The sequence below is a fragment of the Atractosteus spatula genome, chromosome 7 (genome assembly GCF_055471065.1).
Source record: "Atractosteus spatula isolate fAtrSpa1 chromosome 7, fAtrSpa1.hap1, whole genome shotgun sequence".
NCBI classification, from domain to species: Eukaryota; Metazoa; Chordata; class Actinopteri; order Semionotiformes; family Lepisosteidae; genus Atractosteus; species Atractosteus spatula.
The window spans coordinates 31392345-31402793 of NC_142712.1; positions in this window are offsets into that span (position 1 = coordinate 31392345).

Consider the following 10449-nt stretch of genomic DNA (forward strand, 5'->3'; position numbering starts at 1 on the left):
ACATTCAGTGTAACCAATCCTTTTAATCTGACTTTCCAATTGTAGTATAACTTCAGTTTATAATTAATTGCTTCCATTTTGTATAGTGTTTTTAATCCCAAAGGATCTCAAGTCTTCATAATATGGAGGGGACTCGCTTCATCCATCACAACAGTGCAGCATGCAGCTAAGTGACTTGCAGCAGCCATTATACATCTGCACACCTACTAGAGAACAGATGAGGTGGGAAGTGAAAAAATACTTCATTAATTGAATTGAGGGAGACGTTAAGTAGACCAGGGTCTAGTCTGTACATACAGTATGTGTCACCTGACTGACATTGCACCCATTCCCATCTCTCTCCTTGCTGGTGATGAGCCGCCAGTTAACACCACCCCCAGGGCCAGCTCTAATGACCAGGGATATGTCCCAATGTCCCTAATACAGGCAACATTCTCTCAGTTTTTAATGGAACCATTCAGAGTAGTACAGTTTAAATCATTGTTTATCCAGACCTTCAACATAAACAAATTTGCCAAGAGTAACTCTAAAAGCTCTCAACATCATAGCTCTAAAGCTCCCTGGGGCACTCAAGCACTTCTGCCACCCAGAAACACCCCAGACTGGTACCAACTATTTGACTCTTAAATAATGCCTGCAGAGGCCAAAAGTAGGGAAAGCTGCCTTCTAAACAAAATGGAATACAACCTGTAGTTCAATCTCTATCTCTGCAATCCCTGATGCCACAAAATAAAATGGAACTACAGTATCTCCCTGTTTTATAATTCACTCACTAACCAGGAGGGGATGTTTTTTTTATGAAGGGATTCTTCATTCAGGAAACCCAAGCTCCCTAAAAACATGAAATAGCAGGCTCTTTACACTAGGTTTGAATATTTACGATAGGCTGGCCAACAGCTCCAAAAACAAGGAATGGACCATATGCGGGTTCCAAGGTCACAAGGAACCAAAACAGTAAATGAGGGTAATCCAAGGCCAGGGTCAAAAGGTGAGCGGGGAGTCCACTGCCAGAAGGTGAAATCAAGAATCGAGGTCCGGGAACACTCTCCAAAAAGTCAGAATCAAGGGGCAGGCCAAAATCCAAAAACCAGGTAATCAATCCATGAGGAAAACACCATACTGAAAATACCATACTGAAGAAAACCAATCCAGAGAGCTACAAACAGACAAAACTCAGGAACAAAGAAAAGGTAAATGACGAACAGGGAGGTAAACAGATCAGATAAGATCACTTGATTAGCCATATACAATTTTTTGTATTAGGAATTTGCCTTTTCACCTACCCCAGCTTACTCTCCATGAGACACACAGGCAAGGAGACAGAGAAGCTTTGGGTCAGAGCACAGGGTCAGCCATTTATACAGTGCCCCTGGAACAGTTGGGGTTCAGGGCCTTGCTCAGGGGCTCAACAGAGTAGGATTCCTCTGCCAGCTATGGGATTTGAACCAGCAACAGGGATTTGATCCTTAGCCACAGCACCACTGCTCTGCTCCAGGTGTAGGAGATAAAAACAGGAACCAGGGAAGAATACACCAAAGTCTTAAATTAGCACTCAGAGTAGTGGCAACAATACTGAGCACTGTTTGAACCATGAGCAGGGTTTAAGTAGGCTGGAGGAGGGGAGGCATGATGAGCTAGGGACACTAGGCGAGTAATGATTGGCTACAGACATCTGCTTGGTCTGCGCCTTGTCTGCTCTGTCGGAGCCTCTGGTATTAGATGGTGGAACTGTAACAACACCCCCCCTCCAAGGGGCGGCTCCTGATGACCTCGAGGGATGAACTGGGACTCTGGTGGCCAGAGGGTGGAACCATAACAATTTAGCTTCAATCTGGTCTTCCTGGTTGATCTTGAACAAGGAACTCTTGTCTGGCAAATGCTTTATGTTCTGTCTCCTCCTGTCTCCTCTCTCTCTTCATGTTCTATTCTCTCTCCCTTCTATTTTGATCTGATCTTATATGGTGTCTTTCTGGACTGCTGATACACAATCATTTACTCAGAATTTAACTAACTAAGATAAATCAAGGTAAAGTTCATGATTGATTTGATCACTGAATCTGGACCCCAGATTTTTCTGGATTGTTGATTGACAATTAATCATTTACTCAGAACCTAATTAACTAAGGTAAGGTAACAAAATCCTCTCTTCTTTGAAGCTGGAAATGTTGACAATAATAGCTATGCATTACCCATTGTTTCTAGATTCTTTGAGACACATCTATAAACAGCTATACAGTAGCTGTAACAATATTCTGAACAAAAGTTTATTTAAATTTTCAACTTTATTCCTTTAGTGCCACTTACAAATTTCCTATTTCAGCGTATGTCTACCAAGTAAAAAGAAAATGAGAAGAAAAATAGAAGGATTTTTGTTTTCTTTGAATACTTTTGCCTCACTGAAAGATTAGATTTCTCTCATATTTTCAGTGTAAAATCAAGCTGATAAACAACAAAGACGATTTTTCATAGCCTTTATTGCTCATCTTTACCAAGGGTGTCAATACTTCTGGAGGGCACTGTACAGTATATGAGGTGTATAGGTTCTACAGAGCTGGTCAAAAGCAGGCCGTGTGAGCTAACATACTGTATACACTATTAACTGAATTTCATCGCAAAAAGTCCTATATTATTTATTCCAATTTGAAGCTGCAACCTGAGAAGACACTTATTCATTTTTTGTGGTGGTATATGTAAATAATACTGTATGCTTCTCCTATATATTGAAGATTTATAATGCATAACAGCAAAAGGAAACTGCAAAATGTAAATAGTGCAGCAAGAAAAATCCAGTCATTTCATTATATTGGTAGCAGCAAAAAACAAACCACAGCAAAACAACTAATAATAATAATAAGTAAAAATATTAAATTAAAAAAACTTGAACTTGTCTTCATTAGTATTCTTGTTCATCTGCAGCATAGTTAAACACCAGTACTCAATTTAGGAAAGATACAATGTTTAATTTGCACACTAATGCATTTCAGTTAAATGCCCATTTTAAAATCCTGTATTGTTTCAAAGTGTCAGGGTGAACACAGACACATTTGTTAAAATATGAGAAATAAGAGAATAGGAAAAAGTTGAGCTTTTCTGCAGAACCCAGGGGAGAGCTGTCTAAGCAAAGTGCGGCAAATACAGAGCTTCACAATTAAAATGTCTGTGAAGTTGAAAGAAAATCATCCATTTCAGTAGTTCAGTTAGATCCTAATAAGAGAGAGATGAAAATCTGCAGAGTATACAGTATTTGGCGTAGCTCACCTGGCTACAGGAATTTGGCAGCATCTTCTTAATGGGAAGGCTGCCCAGCCCCCCATATTGTATGGAGTCAGAGAGCTGCTGAAAGGGTGTACGTGGTGTGAAGGGAGGGGTAAGAGAGATACACTACAGGAAGTCCCAGTTGCGAGACTTACATTATATACAGTATGAATGCGAGCAGAAGAGTGCAAGATTATGATCTACCCTTCTTCCAGATTTTATTTTATAACTTGATGCAATACCACTTAGTATTTGGTTCCTGAAGTATGTGTAGCATTTTGTGGATCTCCCAGCATCTTGTAACTTGGTTTTGTTTAGGAAACGTATACTGTAGATGTCAGTAGCAATTCCAGGGCCCTCCTACATACTTTGATCAAGCTGTATTGTGGATCATTTTCCTGAATTAATTTCTTTCACCAAACTTGTAGATTTTTTCAGAAGGATTTCAAGATCAAAGCTTCATTTTCTAGTTTTTCATTAAAATGCTCAAATTTACTTTTGTTTTGTAAGACACTGTGTTCTGGAGGGAAACAAGCTCAAACCAACCTCTGTTTATTATCTTCTTCCTATTTATTTATTGTCTTCTTCCTCTTTATTGTCAAACCAATGACAAAAATGAGGTTGAATGAAAATACAGCAAACAGTTATAGATTATGATGCATTAGTGGTGACCATGCATGACAGTGATTGAGCCGGAACCCAACTAAACGGACAAGTTGCTGTCAAGTTACCTCTCTACGAAAAATCCACTTGCTTCAGACTGCACCATTGACCCCTTAAACCCATCCATTACTGACACTAACAACAATTGATGTTATAGTTTCTGTCATCTGGTCAGTGCACAGAACGAAAGGTTAAGTCTAAAGGCTTACTATAATTAAGACACTGAATATCCACAAAGTATGACCCTAAAGGCCAATAATACATTTGTAAGTCTGTCATGTGTAATAATTAATTCACACACGTTTAATTCACTAAAAAATAATGCATTTCCAGGTGAGGTAGAAAACAAATATTGAACTTGACTTTGAACCCAGGCTGAGGTTCCAAGTGAAGGATTTATACCCCTCAGCCTCCTCCAAAGTTGACATCTGGCACATCTTAATGACAAAAACTGTCACTGACATGGTTTGTCAGTGATGCTTGGAAAAAGAACTTGATTAATACTTTGTAAACGTGTGGAATATATGGGACCTATAGTAAAGTTTCGCCAAAAATATAAAATGTGTGGAGTTTGCAGGCACATCAATTTAAAAAGGGGAGAAAAAAAATAAAGACAATGGCACAGAAAGAAGATTAAACTAAAGATCCCAAAATACTGGTAAATACATTAGTAAAATAAAATAACCTTATTTTTCTCTGGCAATAGTGCTAATGTTTTCATATGCACTGCTGTAATCTTATAGTATTCCTGATGACCTTTGCTAATTTGTACTGTATATTAATCTGAGTATTTGACAATTACATAACTGGGATTTCAATGTTCATCATCTTTAATTTATAATGTATTAGTGTTCCATTATGTTTTTTAATCATACCCTATTGTTTTTTGTGTGTTACAGATTTGCCTCATCAGCCATCCCCAGACCCACAGTTCAAAGAAGACAATTACTCTTGATTGTTAGAGATGCCAAGAAAGATAAATTGTTTTTATTTTACCAAATTCTTATCAATCATTTCCAAGATTAGTTTAATTCCCCTATGCAAAAAAAACTTTCATCCCATTACTGCAGATGTACTGTAATGCATACAGGATATAAATATAAATGGATTAATGACAAAATGTTAAAAACTGCACAAATTATACATCTATGGATATGTTTGCAATATGTTAGCAACACTGCTGGATCTGGTGAGTACCAGGATAGAAGATCTCTAAGAAGAGCAGTAAGCGGCACTCTTCCCCCTGGATCCTGCTTTCAAAATAAATACATCAATATGTATGTATTTACTTATGACCAGGAACATGGTGCTATAAGAGATAACATAATATCACTTTATTAGCCATATACAATTTCTTGCATTAAGCATTTGTCTTTTTGCATACCCCAGCTTGCTCTCCATGAGACACACAGACAGGGAGAGAGAAGCTTGGGGTCAGAGCACAAGGTCAACCATTTATATAGCATCCCTGGAGCAGCTGGGGTTAAGGGCCTTTCTCAAGGGCCCAACAAAGTAGGATTCCCCTGCCAGCCATGGGATTTGAACTGGCAACCTTCTACCCACGGGCACAGATCCTTAGCCACAGTACCACCATTTCACCTGAAGCTGCCATCCTCCAGAAGACACATTATACTGCCTTTACAAGATGAAGGAAACACCAAAACTTAGATCATTGTGTAATCTCATTCAACTTCCCACACACCTATTGATTTCTTCTCATATGCAGTATATCAGAAGGGGTAGATTTAATCACATACTATTAGTAAAGCCCATAGTCGACTCAGGTTAAAGTTAACCCATACCAGTGCTTGTATGCGAGCTTGTACAGTATAAGTTGAATGAGAGTTTGTTACTCCTCCTGAGATGGGATACTAGTTATTTCAGGGCTTCCCTAAGCACTGTCAACTGCAGTTATCTTGCACAGGGGTTTAAGGAAATAAATACACAACCTTCCCATTAGGAATATAGACATCTAACCCCTACTCTCCGCTTTCCCTTGTTGATTAACATGAAACAAAGTAATCAAAAAATAAAATTGCAGAAATTAGTTCACTTTGAAAGAAAATTGTGAACCCAGCTCATAATATTGGAACAGTTTCAAAGAATTGTGGTTATTAATATTAAGGATTATGGATGGCACAGGGATCTAACATTTAGATCAGCTTCCTTGCATCTCTTGTACTCTGTGTTTCATTCCAAATTAAGGCAGCTTCTGTATGGAACTCATGTTTTTTTTTTCACATATGCTTTTGAAGTTTTCCACCCACCTTCCTAGTTAAATTGTCATGCTACAGTATGTACAGTACAATATAATCAGACATACAGCAGACTGATATCTTAGTCCAGGTGTAATCCAGCTCCCTATACTTTCTGTATAAGCTTCAGGTACTGTAGCTGTTACTCTTGCCAGGAATAAGCAGCTTTCTGACAGTGGATGGATAAGTGAAGGAATGGACTACAGATTATTTTGTTGTTGTTGTTGTTGTTTTTACAAAACAGCACAGTCAAACTAGGTCTGCGATTGCATACCTTCCATGTCCACATGTAATCTGTGGGTATAATGCCCTGATCCCTGAGGTGAGAGAGAAATCTATAGCCATCCTCAGAAGTTCTCACAATGTGCGAGTTGAGGTAGTAGCAGGTGACTTTAAGAGAAAGGAGAAAAAAACAACAATAAAACAGGACACACCTGATTAAATAACTGGCACCCAGAGGGGGTGAGATTCCACATGAAGGAGAAAAGCAGATAGGTTTAGTTTGAAATTTACAAGAAAATGAAAACTCTGAAAATCCAGGCATTGAACCCAGAAGTGTAAGTAGAATAAGTATACATACACTGTTAGGTTCTTTTCAGTCTTTGCTTTATGCAAATCTCTTTGGATTACACCACAAACCTCTATGTAACTATCTAACCTCTATGTAACTATTCCATGATTTTACATCTGAGAACTTAGATGTCCCTGAAGTCCACAGTTCAAAAAGCACAATGCAGGTCTTCCTCAAATGGCGGAAAAATAATGCCGTCATTTCAATAGTCATTTTACTCTCTTTCTTGTTGAGCACAGTAATAGCAGTCAATAAACCACTAAATCAATAAATTTAAAAGGAGAAAGAAGGATGAACTGAGATTAGTTTTTTTGGTTTTGAGTCCACTGGAAATGATAAAAAAAGTAATTCTGCAGTTTGCTTTTGGGCATGACAAATGTAAAGTATTTACGTAGCAGACCTGATACAATTTAAAACTTCATATTTAATTTTTTGACTAATCTGTACCTGAAATGGAAGCTAGACTGACATTTTTTTACATCTCTCAAAATGAGTGTGTGAAGGAGACAAAAACCTTATCGTGCTTTACACAGCAAACGTTTGTCCTTTAGTAGGTGTTCACCAGCAAAGTCAAGTTTGACTCAGGTAGTCATTAAAACATGATGTCACCTGTGCTGCTGATCACTAGAGTAACACCATCTTGTATGAGTGTATGCCTTATTCCTTGTCAGTTCTAAGATGCCTCATAAAATAGATTATTATCATCATGATAAATTAAACTCTTTATACCGTGGCTGTGGGGTCAATTGCAGAAATATTCTTACCAGTGCTTTCTATTTAGACTTTCCTATAGTGCTTTATCCATTTCCTCGCAACAGTAATATACAGCAGTGAGCTATAGATGCTTCCTGAATCAAAATCAGAGTACCTAAAGAAAATTGACTTTTTTTTCAAATGGCATTTCTTCAGTCACCATGGTATAAATAACCATTCTTGAGTGTTTTACCACTTGTGCATTATTCATGTGCTAAAGATGTTTGTTGGCTAGACTCTAAATACTGTATCTGTATTTGTATCTGTATCTCCATTTTTTACAGATAAGATCACTTTATTGGCCATATACAACTTCTTGTATGAGGAATTTGTCTTTTCACATACCCCAGCTTGCTCTCCACAAGACACACAGACAGGGAGAGAAGCTTGGGTTCAGAGCACAGGGTCAGCCATTTATACAGCTCCCCTGGAGAAGTTGGGGTTAAGGGCCTTTCTCAGGGGCCCAACGGGGTAGGATTCCTCTGCCGGCCATGGGATACAAACCTTCCAGCCATGGGTGCAGATCCTTAGCCACAGAGTCACCGCAAGCATTCCCAGTTCTGAAAAAAAAAACATTGATGAGACATTCTGGGGAAGCCATTTACTGATGCACAAAACACACTTTTTCAATTGGCCAAACAATATAGTTCAAATTGTATAAATTTCTTTTCTTCCTTTGCACAGATTGAACATCTTTAGTTATTTTTTACTTTACTACTTTATTTCTATTAGCATAGTTATCAAATTAAACTTTAGTCTAATAGTGTAAATCAGTCTAAAATTCATATTTTCTAGATCAGTGGCCTCTTTGTCTGATATTATACCTGTTTTAACTCCTCTTTGACTTTGTGCAGTTACAGTATGTGAGTATTTCCTGTTAGAGCTGAAAAACTTTATGAGGCTTTATGAGGTGAGTACTGTGAAACTTTTCATTTAAACTTTTGATCTAAAGGTAGATAGACTAAAGGAGAAAGATGAGTAGATTATTTTTCACACATTTTTTAAACCTATTAAACTTGTTACAAACCATTTTAAAAGGTAACAAAAGGTGATATATATATATTGTTCTTATCCTACACAACATTAAGATATCCATTTGTATCTTTTATGTTAACATATCTAAGGTATCTTAAGATATCTACAGTAGTTAAGATATCTCCATGTGTAACAGTTTTCCCTTTCTTGGTAGCACAGAGGGGTGTTACAGAAAAATACTTAAATTACTGGCCTAGTCACACCAGTGCAGCACCTTCACCTTCACTTCCCTGCTTTCTACGTTTTTAACTTTCATTTATGGATTCTCAGACTCCATCAAGTATTCCAGCAAAGTCGATCCACCAAAGTTAGTGAGTGATAGACCAATGCTGTGTATACATTACAATTTTACAGCTTTCAGCTGTTGCAACAAAATTGAATATTGACTGCTCTTATGCTCAGTGTAATAATTTTTGCTGCTGAAATATTGCAAAGGGACTCCAGTATTGACTGTCTGAGTCAGAGGTAGTCATACATAACATTATGTAAATTGTGCTGAGTGCATGGGAGAGCACGCTGTGGGATGAATGAGTGAAAATTTGGATCTGGTCCCAGAGTGATATGCAAGAAAATAATATTGAAATAAGAAGTGTGGGGGAACCATTCATGTCTGCTCCATGGGTCCTAAATTAAGGACATAATAAATAAATTAGACATGTGGTGTGCATGACTGGCAGAGTCATTGGAGGTATGCCCAAACCCATTGCGACTTACTGTCTAAACAAGAATCAATTGAAGGGGATTATAAAGCATTTTTATTAATGCAGAAAACTGCTGGGAATTAAAGATAAGCCTACGATGCCATACAAGCCCAGCTTTGCTGCTTTAGTTCATCAAGTGATAATACCCATGATGTCCTTATAGTAATGTGTTTTCTATCATTGAAAGGTTTACAGATTACATGGAAGCAAATGGAGACTTCCTCTTGGAAAAACAACTTTGTATTTGTTGAACCATACACAGCAATAGCAAAGTAAACTGGGATTAATCCATACATGATATAGTTTTCCTCACCTTCACAACACAACCACTATCTCATCTAGTGTGTGAATAAGATGATAAATCATTTTCAGTGGTTTCTCAATACATTTCTCAATGATAGAATCTGAGAAAAAGGTTTGTTAGGAAAAGTCTACTGCAGTCTATCAAGAATAAATAATTCTTCATATTTCTCAGGTTTAGTGATTGAGCAAGCCATGATTGAGCTGCCATCAAAGTTTTTGTGCATTTCCTTATTGTGAATCATCATATTAGCATATTCACATAGAAGATGTAAGAAAATCCAGCAAAAAATGAGACTATTGTGTTTCTAGAAAACTAATGCTTTCTACCATTTACTCTCTCAAACAACAGATTACCCTTTCTGACAACAACATCAAAGAAGCTAAGGAATTTTTATGACTAACAGCTCCATATCTTCCTTTTATAACTAATCTCATCAGATCCCTCAACTCCCAACTCTTACCAGTTCCTCACTTCAGAGAAGGATAAAAAACTCAATCATTTTCTACAGAAAAAAACATCAACACCCCGACCTTTCCCTTTCACAGGATGAGTGATCTCTTCTCAGCAAGGTTTTGTATCAGTTCCCAAGAAGCTGGACATCCCCCAAACCCAAGTCAACCTCAACCGCTCAGAGCACATTTTGCTGATGACTCCTCCTCACAGGCAGCTGACAACAACCCGGTTATTGATGCCATTAATAATATTAATCCTAAACAGAGCTGTTGGACTCTCCCCTCCAACCGTTTTCCACCAGTCGATTACTTCATTAACCAATGCATCAATCAAGCTCGCAAGACCATTTCTATACCCAATAAACACAGGTCTAACCTCACTCAAGGAGAAATTCAGGCGCTCCAATCTCTCCGCAATAGAGATGATATTGTCCACAAACCAGCTGACAAAGGAGGTGCT